Source organism: Neoarius graeffei, chromosome 21 (genome assembly GCF_027579695.1).
Source record: "Neoarius graeffei isolate fNeoGra1 chromosome 21, fNeoGra1.pri, whole genome shotgun sequence".
Classification (NCBI taxonomy): domain Eukaryota; kingdom Metazoa; phylum Chordata; class Actinopteri; order Siluriformes; family Ariidae; genus Neoarius; species Neoarius graeffei.
In genome coordinates, this window is record NC_083589.1 from 55,806,474 (window position 1) to 55,821,381 (window position 14,908).

At 53.9% G+C, this 14,908-nt stretch overlaps 1 protein-coding gene across 3 annotated transcripts in view; it reads right to left on the reverse strand.

The window, feature by feature from the left end:
- Nucleotides 1-14,908, reverse strand: part of tmtc1 (transmembrane O-mannosyltransferase targeting cadherins 1) — a 163,527-nt gene that overhangs the window by 127,809 nt on the left and 20,810 nt on the right. The window lies entirely within an intron of this gene.

Here is a 14,908-nt window from a genome sequence, read left to right on the forward strand (position 1 = left end):
AAAGCACCATAATAATTAATGAGACACTTCAGGTCCCTAAACCATCCAGGCGACATGAACCGTGTGTGAAAACAAACAGCAGCAGTGACAGACTGACGGGGTTTCAAAAAAAAGCTTTTTGTCAGACAGACAGATGAGAGTCAAAGAGAGAAAGACTGCGACAATCCAATTAACAGGATGTGCTGGATCAAGTGCTATTTTACACACGTTCAAATAATGAGACAGGGAGAGAGACTCAGAGACAGACAGAGTGAGAGACAGACAGACAGAGTGAGAGACAGACAGAGTGAAAGAGAGACAGAGAGATTAAGAGAGCATGAGAAAGAGACAGAGACAGAGTGAGAGAGACAGAGAGACTAAGAGACAGAGTGAGAGAGCGTGAGACAGACAAACAGACAGAGTGAAAGAGAGACAGAGAGAAAGAAAGACAGTGAGAGAGACAGGGAAAGACTAAGAGACAGAGTGAGAGACTAAGAGACAGACAGAGCGAGAGAGTGTGAGACAGACAGACAGAGCAAAAGAGAGAGAGATAGACAGAGCAAGAGAAAGCAAGACTAATAGAGACTAAGAGACGGAGCAAGAGAGAGAGATAGAGAGAGAGAATATAACAGAGAGAGAGAGAGACAGATAGAGACACTAATGCGAAATGACAGCAGTATAACAAGGATCAGCATCGCAAATGTGACTCTGAGGCCTGTCTGACTGTGTGTGTGTGTGTGTGTGTGTGTGTGTGTGTGAGAGAGAGACAGAGTGAGTGGAAAATAAAAGTGTGTGTTTACTGAGCTCCGTCTCCACACACTGAACACAACCTGCAACTCATCAACACACAAACTCTCAGGCTCAATGAACATCAGCAACACACGCAACGCTGAGCACAACACACACACACACACACACACACGCGCGCAACGCTGAGCACAACACACACACACACACACACACACACGCGCAACGCTGAGCACAACACACACACAACGCTGAGCACAACACACACACGCAACGCTGAGCACAACACACACGCAACGCTGAGCACAACACACACACGCAACGCTGAGCACAACACACACACGCAACGCTGAGCACAACACACACGCAACGCTGAGCACAACACACACACGCAACGCTGAGCACAACACACACGCAACGCTGAGCACAACACACACACGCAACGCTGAGCACAACACACACACGCAACGCTGAGCACAACACACACGCAACGCTGAGCACAACACACACACGCAACGCTGAGCACAACACACACACGCAACGCTGAGCACAACACACACACACACACACACACGCGCGCAACGCTGAGCACAACACACACACACACACACACACGCAACGCTGAGCACAACACACACACAACGCTGAGCACAACACACACACGCAACGCTGAGCACAACACACACGCAACGCTGAGCACAACACACACACGCAACGCTGAGCACAACACACACACGCAACGCTGAGCACAACACACACACACACACACGCAACGCTGAGCACAACACACACACGCAACGCTGAGCACAACACACACACACACACACACGCAACGCTGAGCACAACACACACACACAACGCTGAGCACAACACACACACGCAACGCTGAGCACAACACACACACACACACACACGCAACGCTGAGCACAACACACACACGCAACGCTGAGCACAACACACACACACACACACACACGCAACGCTGAGCACAACACACACACACAACGCTGAGCACAACACACACACGCAACGCTGAGCACAACACACACACACACACACACACGCAACGCTGAGCACAACACACACACGCAACGCTGAGCACAACACACACACACGCAACGCTGAGCACAACACACACACACACACGCAACGCTGAGCACAACACACACGCAACGCTGAGCACAACACACACACACACACACACGCAACGCTGAGCACAACACACACACACAACGCTGAGCACAACACACACACGCAACGCTGAGCACAACACACACACACACACACACGCAACGCTGAGCACAACACACACACGCAACGCTGAGCACAACACACACACGCAACGCTGAGCACAACACACACGCAACGCTGAGCACAACACACACACACACAACGCTGAGCACAACACACACACACACAACGCTGAGCACAACACACACACACACAACGCAAAGCACAACACACACACACACACACACACACACGCAACGCTGAGCACAACACACACACACACGCAACGCTGAGCACAACACACACACACACGCAACGCTGAGCACAACACACACACGCAACACTGAGCACAACACACACACACACAACGCTGAGCACAACACACACAACGCTGAGCACAACACACACACGCAACGCTGAGCACAACACACACACGCAACGCTGAGCACAACACACACACACACGCAACGCTGAGCACAACACACACACGCAACGCTGAGCACAACACACACACGCAACGCTGAGCACAACACACACACGCAACGCTGAGCACAACACACACACGCAACGCTGAGCACAACACACACACACGCAACGCTGAGCACAACACACACACACGCAACGCTGAGCACAACACACACACGCAACGCTGAGCACAACACACACACGCAACGCTGAGCACAACACACACACGCAACGCTGAGCACAACACACACGCAACGCTGAGCACAACACACACACACACAACGCTGAGCACAACACACACACACAACGCTGAGCACAACACACACACACACACAACGCTGAGCACAACACACACACACACAACGCTGAGCACAACACACACACACACACACGCAACGCTGAGCACAACACACACACACACGCAACGCTGAGCACAACACACACACGCAACACTGAGCACAACACACACACACGCAATGCTGAGCACAACACACACACGCAACGCTGAGCACAACACACACACGCAACGCTGAGCACAACACACACACGCAACGCTGAGCACAACACACACACGCAACGCTGAGCACAACACACACACGCAACGCTGAGCACAACACACACACGCAACGCTGAGCACAACACACACACGCAACGCTGAGCACAACACACACGCAACGCTGAGCACAACACACACACGCAACGCTGAGCACAACACACACGCAACGCTGAGCACAACACACACGCAACGCTGAGCACAACACACACACACACAACGCTGAGCACAACACACACACACACACAACGCTGAGCACAACACACAAACACACAACGCTGAGCACAACACACACACACACAACGCTGAGCACAACACACACACGCAACACTGAGCACAACACACACACACGCAACGCTGAGCACAACACACACACACACGCAACGCTGAGCACAACACACACACACACACACACACACAAAACGCTGAGCACAACACACACGCGCAACGCTGAGCACAACACACACACGCAACGCTGAGCACAACACACACACGCAACACTGAGCACAACACACACACGCAACGCTGAGCACAACACACGCAACGCTGAGCACAACACACACACACAACGCTGAGCACAACACACACACACACACGCAACGCTGAGCACAACACACACACGCAACGCTGAGCACAAAACACACACGCAACGCTGAGCACAACACACACACACGCAATGCTGAGCACAACACACACACACGCAACGCTGAGCACAACACACACACACACACGCAACGCTGAGCACAACACACACACGCAACGCTGAGCACAACACACACACACACACACGCAACGCTGAGCACAACACACACACGCAACGCTGAGCACAACACACACACGCAACGCTGAGCACAACACACACGCAACGCTGAGCACAACACACACGCAACGCTGAGCACAACACACACGCAACGCTGAGCACAACACACACGCAACGCTGAGCACAACACACACACACACAACGCTGAGCACAACACACACACACACAACGCTGAGCACAACACACACACACATAACGCTGAGCACAACACACACACGCAACACTGAGCACAACACACACACACGCAACGCTGAGCACAACACACACACACACACACACGCAACGCTGAGCACAACACACACACACACACACACACACAAAACGCTGAGCACAACACACACGCGCAACGCTGAGCACAACACACACACGCAACACTGAGCACAACACACACACGCAACGCTGAGCACAACACACACACACACACACGCAACGCTGAGCACAACACACACACACACACACACACACACAAAACGCTGAGCACAACACACACACGCAACGCTGAGCACAACACACACACGCAACACTGAGCACAACACACACACGCAACGCTGAGCACAACACACGCAACGCTGAGCACAACACACACACGCAACACTGAGCACAACACACACACACGCAACGCTGAGCACAACACACACACACGCAACGCTGAGCACAACACACACACACACACACGCAAGGCTGAGCACAACACACACACGCAACGCTGAGCACAACACACACACACACGCAACGCTGAGCACAACACACAAGCAACGCTGAGCACAACACACACACGCAACGCTGAGCACAACACACACGCAACGCTGAGCACAACACACACGCAACGCTGAGCACAACACACACGCAACGCTGAGCACAACACACACACACACAACGCTGAGCACAACACACACACACAACGCTGAGCACAACACACACACACAACGCTGAGCACAACACACACACGCAACACTGAGCACAACACACACACACGCAACGCTGAGCACAACACACACACACACACACGCAACGCTGAGCACAACACACACACACACACACACACAAAACGCTGAGCACAACACACACGCGCAACGCTGAGCACAACACACACACACACACACACGCAACGCTGAGCACAACACATACACACAACGCTGAGCACAACACACACACGCAACGCTGAGCACAACACACACACGCAACGCTGAGCACAACACACACATGCAACGCTGAGCACAACACACACACGCAACGCTGAGCACAACACACACACACGCAACGTTGAGCACAACACACACACACACACGCAACGCTGAGCACAACACACACACGCAACGCTGAGCACAACACACACACGCAACGCTGAGCACAACACACACGCAACGCTGAGCACAACACACACACGCAACGCTGAGCACAACACACACACACACACACACGCAACGCTGAGCACAACACACACACACAACGCTGAGCACAACACACACACGCAACGCTGAGCACAACACACACGCAACGCTGAGCACAACACACACACGCAACGCTGAGCACAACACACACACGCAACGCTGAGCACAACACACACACACGCAACGCTGAGCACAACACACACGCAACGCTGAGCACAACACACACACACGCAACACTGAGCACAACACACACACGCAACGCTGAGCACAACACACACACGCAACGCTGAGCACAACACACACACGCAACGCTGAGCACAACACACACACACGCAATGCTGAGCACAACACACACACACGCAATGCTGAGCACAACACACACACGCAACGCTGAGCACAACACACACGCAACGCTGAGCACAACACACACACACACGCAACGCTGAGCACAACACACACACACACGCAACGCTGAGCACAACACACACACACACGCAACGCTGAGCACAACACACACACGCAACGCTGAGCACAACACACACACACACGCAACGCTGAGCACAACACACACACGCAACGCTGAGCACAACACACACACGCAATGCTGAGCACAACACACACACGCAACGCTGAGCACAACACACACACACACGCAACGCTGAGCACAACACACACACACACGCAACGCTGAGCACAACACACACACACACGCAACGCTGAGCACAACACACACACGCAACGCTGAGCACAACACACACACACGCAATGCTGAGCACAACACACACACACGCAACGCTGAGCACAACACACACACGCAACGCTGAGCACAACACACACACACACGCAACGCTGAGCACAACACACACACACACGCAACGCTGAGCACAACACACACACACACGCAACGCTGAGCACAACACACACACGCAATGCTGAGCACAACACACACGCAACGCTGAGCACAACACACACACACGCAACGCTGAGCACAACACACACACGCAACGCTGAGCACAACACACACACGCAACGCTGAGCACAACACACACACACGCAATGCTGAGCACAACACACACACGCAACGCTGAGCACAACACACACGCAACGCTGAGCACAACACACACACGCAACGCTGAGCACAACACACACACGCAACGCTGAGCACAACACACACACGCAACGCTGAGCACAACACACACACACGCAACGCTGAGCACAACACACACACACACAACACTGAGCACAACACACACACGCAACGCTGAGCACAACACACACGCAACGCTGAGCACAACACACACACGCAACGCTGAGCACAACACACACACGCAACGCTGAGCACAACACACACACGCAACGCTGAGCACAACACACACGCAACGCTGAGCACAACACACACACGCAACGCTGAGCACAACACACACGCAATGCTGAGCACAACACACACACACACACAACACTGAGCACAACACACACACGCAACGCTGAGCACAACACACGCAACGCTGAGCACAACACACACACGCAACGCTGAGCACAACACACACACGCAACGCTGAGCACAACACACACACACACACGCAACGCTGAGCACAACACACACACACACACACACACACACAAAACGCTGAGCACAACACACACGCGCAACGCTGAGCACAACACACACACGCAACGCTGAGCACAACACACACGCAACGCTGAGCACAACACACACGCAACGCTGAGCACAACACACACACACGCAACGCTGAGCACAACACACACACACACAACGCTGAGCACAACACACACACACACAACGCTGAGCACAACACACACACACACAACGCTGAGCACAACACACACACACACAACGCTGAGCACAACACACACACGCAACACTGAGCACAACACACACACACGCAACGCTGAGCACAACACACACACACACACGCAACGCTGAGCACAACACACACACACACACACACACAAAACGCTGAGCACAACACACACGCGCAACGCTGAGCACAACACACACACGCAACGCTGAGCACAACACACACACGCAACACTGAGCACAACACACACACGCAACGCTGAGCACAACACACGCAACGCTGAGCACAACACACACACACACACACACACACACACACACACACAAAACGCTGAGCACAACACACACACGCAACGCTGAGCACAACACACACACGCAACACTGAGCACAACACACACACGCAACGCTGAGCACAACACACGCAACGCTGAGTACAACACACACACGCAACACTGAGCACAACACACACACACGCAACGCTGAGCACAACACACACACACGCAACGCTGAGCACAACACACACACACACACACACGCAAGGCTGAGCACAACACACACACGCAACGCTGAGCACAACACACACACACACGCAACGCTGAGCACAACACACAAGCAACGCTGAGCACAACACACACACGCAACGCTGAGCACAACACACACGCAACGCTGAGCACAACACACACGCAACGCTGAGCACAACACACACGCAACGCTGAGCACAACACACACACACAACGCTGAGCACAACACACACACACAACGCTGAGCACAACACACACACGCAACACTGAGCACAACACACACACACGCAACGCTGAGCACAACACACACACACACGCAATGCTGAGCACAACACACACACACACACACACACAAAACGCTGAGCACAACACACACGCGCAACGCTGAGCACAACACACACACACACACACACGCAACGCTGAGCACAACACATACACACAACGCTGAGCACAACACACACACACACGCAACGCTGAGCACAACACACACACGCAACGCTGAGCACAAAACACACACGCAACGCTGAGCACAACACACACACACGCAACGCTGAGCACAACACACACACACGCAACGCTGAGCACAACACACACACACACACACGCAACGCTGAGCACAACACACACACGCAACGCTGAGCACAACACACACACGCAACGCTGAGCACAACACACACACACACGCAACGCTGAGCACAACACACACACACACACACAAAACGCTGAGCACAACACACACACACACACGCAACGCTGAGCACAACACACACACACACACACACACACACACGCAACGCTGAGCACAACACACACACACACACACGCAACGCTGAGCACAACACACACACGCAACGCTGAGCACAACACACACACGCAACGCTGAGCACAACACACACGCAACGCTGAGCACAACACACACACAACGCTGAGCACAACACACACACACACAACGCTGAGCACAACACACACACACACAACGCTGAGCACAACACACACACGCAACGCTGAGCACAACACACACACACACACACAAAACGCTGAGCACAACACACACGCGCAACGCTGAGCACAACACACACACGCAACACTGAGCACAACACACACACGCAACGCTGAGCACAACACACACACACACACACGCAACGCTGAGCACAACACACACACACACACACACACACAAAACGCTGAGCACAACACACACACGCAACGCTGAGCACAACACACACACGCAACACTGAGCACAACACACACACGCAACACTGAGCACAACACACACACGCAACGCTGAGCACAACACACACGCAACGCTGAGCACAACACACACGCAACGCTGAGCACAACACACGCAACGCTGAGCACAACACACACACACACAACGCTGAGCACAACACACACACGCAACGCTGAGCACAACACACACACGCAACGCTGAGCACAACACACACACGCAACGCTGAGCACAACACACACACGCAACGCTGAGCAAAACACACACACGCAACGCTGAGCACAACACACACGCAACGCTGAGCACAACACACACGCAACGCTGAGCACAACACACACACGCAACGCTGAGCACAACACACACACGCAACACTGAGCAAAACACACACACGCAACGCTGAGCACAACACACACGCAACGCTGAGCACAACACACACGCAACGCTGAGCACAACACACACACGCAACGCTGAGCACAACACACACACGCAACGCTGAGCACAACACACACACGCAACGCTGAGCACAACACACACACACACACACGCAACGCTGAGCACAACACACACACGCAACGCTGAGCACAACACACACACGCAACGCTGAGCACAACACACACACGCAACGCTGAGCACAACACACACACACACACACGCAACGCTGAGCACAACACACACACGCAACGCTGAGCACAACACACACACACACACGCAACGCTGAGCACAACACACACACGCAACGCTGAGCACAACACACACACACACACACGCAACGCTGAGCACAACACACACACACAACGCTGAGCACAACACACACACGCAACGCTGAGCACAACACACACACACACACACACGCAACGCTGAGCACAACACACACACGCAACGCTGAGCACAACACACACACGCAACGCTGAGCACAACACACACGCAACGCTGAGCACAACACACACACACACAACGCTGAGCACAACACACACACACACAACGCTGAGCACAACACACACACACACAACGCTGAGCACAACACACACACACACAACGCTGAGCACAACACACACACACACAACGCTGAGCACAACACACACACACACACACACGCAACGCTGAGCACAACACACACACACACGCAACGCTGAGCACAACACACACACGCAACACTGAGCACAACACACACACACACAACGCTGAGCACAACACACACACACACAACGCTGAGCACAACACACACGCAACGCTGAGCACAACACACACACGCAACGCTGAGCACAACACACACACACACGCAACGCTGAGCACAACACACACACGCAACGCTGAGCACAACACACACACGCAACGCTGAGCACAACACACACACGCAACGCTGAGCACAACACACACACACGCAACGCTGAGCACAACACACACACGCAACGCTGAGCACAACACACACACACGCAACGCTGAGCACAACACACACGCAACGCTGAGCACAACACACACACACGCAACACTGAGCACAACACACACACGCAACGCTGAGCACAACACACACACGCAACGCTGAGCACAACACACACACGCAACGCTGAGCACAACACACACACACGCAATGCTGAGCACAACACACACACACGCAATGCTGAGCACAACACACACACGCAACGCTGAGCACAACACACACGCAACGCTGAGCACAACACACACACACACGCAACGCTGAGCACAACACACACACACACGCAACGCTGAGCACAACACACACACACACGCAACGCTGAGCACAACACACACACGCAACGCTGAGCACAACACACACACACACGCAACGCTGAGCACAACACACACACGCAACGCTGAGCACAACACACACACGCAATGCTGAGCACAACACACACACGCAACGCTGAGCACAACACACACACACACGCAACGCTGAGCACAACACACACACACACGCAACGCTGAGCACAACACACACACACACGCAACGCTGAGCACAACACACACACGCAACGCTGAGCACAACACACACACACGCAATGCTGAGCACAACACACACACACGCAACGCTGAGCACAACACACACACGCAACGCTGAGCACAACACACACACACACGCAACGCTGAGCACAACACACACACACACGCAACGCTGAGCACAACACACACACACACGCAACGCTGAGCACAACACACACACGCAATGCTGAGCACAACACACACGCAACGCTGAGCACAACACACACACACGCAACGCTGAGCACAACACACACACGCAACGCTGAGCACAACACACACACGCAACGCTGAGCACAACACACACACACGCAATGCTGAGCACAACACACACACGCAACGCTGAGCACAACACACACGCAACGCTGAGCACAACACACACACGCAACGCTGAGCACAACACACACACGCAACGCTGAGCACAACACACACACGCAACGCTGAGCACAACACACACACACGCAACGCTGAGCACAACACACACACACACAACACTGAGCACAACACACACACGCAACGCTGAGCACAACACACACGCAACGCTGAGCACAACACACACACGCAACGCTGAGCACAACACACACACGCAACGCTGAGCACAACACACACACGCAACGCTGAGCACAACACACACGCAACGCTGAGCACAACACACACACGCAACGCTGAGCACAACACACACGCAATGCTGAGCACAACACACACACACACACAACACTGAGCACAACACACACACGCAACGCTGAGCACAACACACGCAACGCTGAGCACAACACACACACGCAACGCTGAGCACAACACACACACGCAACGCTGAGCACAACACACACACACACACGCAACGCTGAGCACAACACACACACACACACACACACACACAAAACGCTGAGCACAACACACACGCGCAACGCTGAGCACAACACACACACGCAACGCTGAGCACAACACACACGCAACGCTGAGCACAACACACACGCAACGCTGAGCACAACACACACACACGCAACGCTGAGCACAACACACACACACACAACGCTGAGCACAACACACACACACACAACGCTGAGCACAACACACACACACACAACGCTGAGCACAACACACACACACACAACGCTGAGCACAACACACACACGCAACACTGAGCACAACACACACACACGCAACGCTGAGCACAACACACACACACACACGCAACGCTGAGCACAACACACACACACACACACACACACACAAAACGCTGAGCACAACACACACGCGCAACGCTGAGCACAACACACACACGCAACGCTGAGCACAACACACACACGCAACACTGAGCACAACACACACACGCAACGCTGAGCACAACACACGCAACGCTGAGCACAACACACACACACACACACACACACACACACACACACAAAACGCTGAGCACAACACACACACGCAACGCTGAGCACAACACACACACGCAACACTGAGCACAACACACACACGCAACGCTGAGCACAACACACGCAACGCTGAGTACAACACACACACGCAACACTGAGCACAACACACACACACGCAACGCTGAGCACAACACACACACACGCAACGCTGAGCACAACACACACACACACACACACGCAAGGCTGAGCACAACACACACACGCAACGCTGAGCACAACACACACACACACGCAACGCTGAGCACAACACACAAGCAACGCTGAGCACAACACACACACGCAACGCTGAGCACAACACACACGCAACGCTGAGCACAACACACACGCAACGCTGAGCACAACACACACGCAACGCTGAGCACAACACACACACACAACGCTGAGCACAACACACACACACAACGCTGAGCACAACACACACACGCAACACTGAGCACAACACACACACACGCAACGCTAAGCACAACACACACACACACGCAATGCTGAGCACAACACACACACACACACACACACAAAACGCTGAGCACAACACACACGCGCAACGCTGAGCACAACACACACACACACACACACGCAACGCTGAGCACAACACATACACACAACGCTGAGCACAACACACACACACACGCAACGCTGAGCACAACACACACACGCAACGCTGAGCACAAAACACACACGCAACGCTGAGCACAACACACACACACGCAACGCTGAGCACAACACACACACACGCAACGCTGAGCACAACACACACACACACACACGCAACGCTGAGCACAACACACACACGCAACGCTGAGCACAACACACACACGCAACGCTGAGCACAACACACACACACACACACGCAACGCTGAGCACAACACACACACACACACACAAAACGCTGAGCACAACACACACACACACACGCAACGCTGAGCACAACACACACACACACACACACACACACACGCAACGCTGAGCACAACACACACACACACACACGCAACGCTGAGCACAACACACACACGCAACGCTGAGCACAACACACACACGCAACGCTGAGCACAACACACACGCAACGCTGAGCACAACACACACACAACGCTGAGCACAACACACACACACACAACGCTGAGCACAACACACACACAACGCTGAGCACAACACACACACGCAACGCTGAGCACAACACACACACACACACACAAAACGCTGAGCACAACACACACGCGCAACGCTGAGCACAACACACACACGCAACACTGAGCACAACACACACACGCAACGCTGAGCACAACACACACACACACACACGCAACGCTGAGCACAACACACACACACACACACACACACAAAACGCTGAGCACAACACACACACGCAACGCTGAGCACAACACACACACGCAACACTGAGCACAACACACACACGCAACACTGAGCACAACACACACGCAACGCTGAGCACAACACACACGCAACGCTGAGCACAACACACACGCAACGCTGAGCACAACACACGCAACGCTGAGCACAACACACACACACACAACGCTGAGCACAACACACACACGCAACGCTGAGCACAACACACACACGCAACGCTGAGCACAACACACACACGCAACGCTGAGCACAACACACACACGCAACGCTGAGCAAAACACACACACGCAACGCTGAGCACAACACACACGCAACGCTGAGCACAACACACACGCAACGCTGAGCACAACACACACACGCAACGCTGAGCACAACACACACACGCAACACTGAGCAAAACACACACACGCAACGCTGAGCACAACACACACGCAACGCTGAGCACAACACACACGCAACGCTGAGCACAACACACACACGCAACGCTGAGCACAACACACACACGCAACGCTGAGCACAACACACACACGCAACGCTGAGCACAACACACACACACACACACACGCAACGCTGAGCACAACACACACACGCAACGCTGAGCACAACACACACACGCAACGCTGAGCACAACACACACACGCAACGCTGAGCACAACACACACACACACACACGCAACGCTGAGCACAACACACACACGCAACGCTGAGCACAACACACACACACACACGCAACGCTGAGCACAACACACACACGCAACGCTGAGCACAACACACACACACACACACGCAACGCTGAGCACAACACACACACACAACGCTGAGCACAACACACACACGCAACGCTGAGCACAACACACACACACACACACACGCAACGCTGAGCACAACACACACACGCAACGCTGAGCACAACACACACACGCAACGCTGAGCACAACACACACGCAACGCTGAGCACAACACACACACACACAACGCTGAGCACAACACACACACACACAACGCTGAGCACAACACACACACACACAACGCTGAGCACAACACACACACACACAACGCTGAGCACAACACACACACACACAACGCTGAGCACAACACACACACACACACACACGCAACGCTGAGCACAACACACACACACACGCAACGCTGAGCACAACACACACACGCAACACTGAGCACAACACACACACACACAACGCTGAGCACAACACACACACACACAACGCTGAGCACAACACACACGCAACGCTGAGCACAACACACACACGCAACGCTGAGCACAACACACACACACACGCAACGCTGAGCACAACACACACACGCAACGCTGAGCACAACACACACACG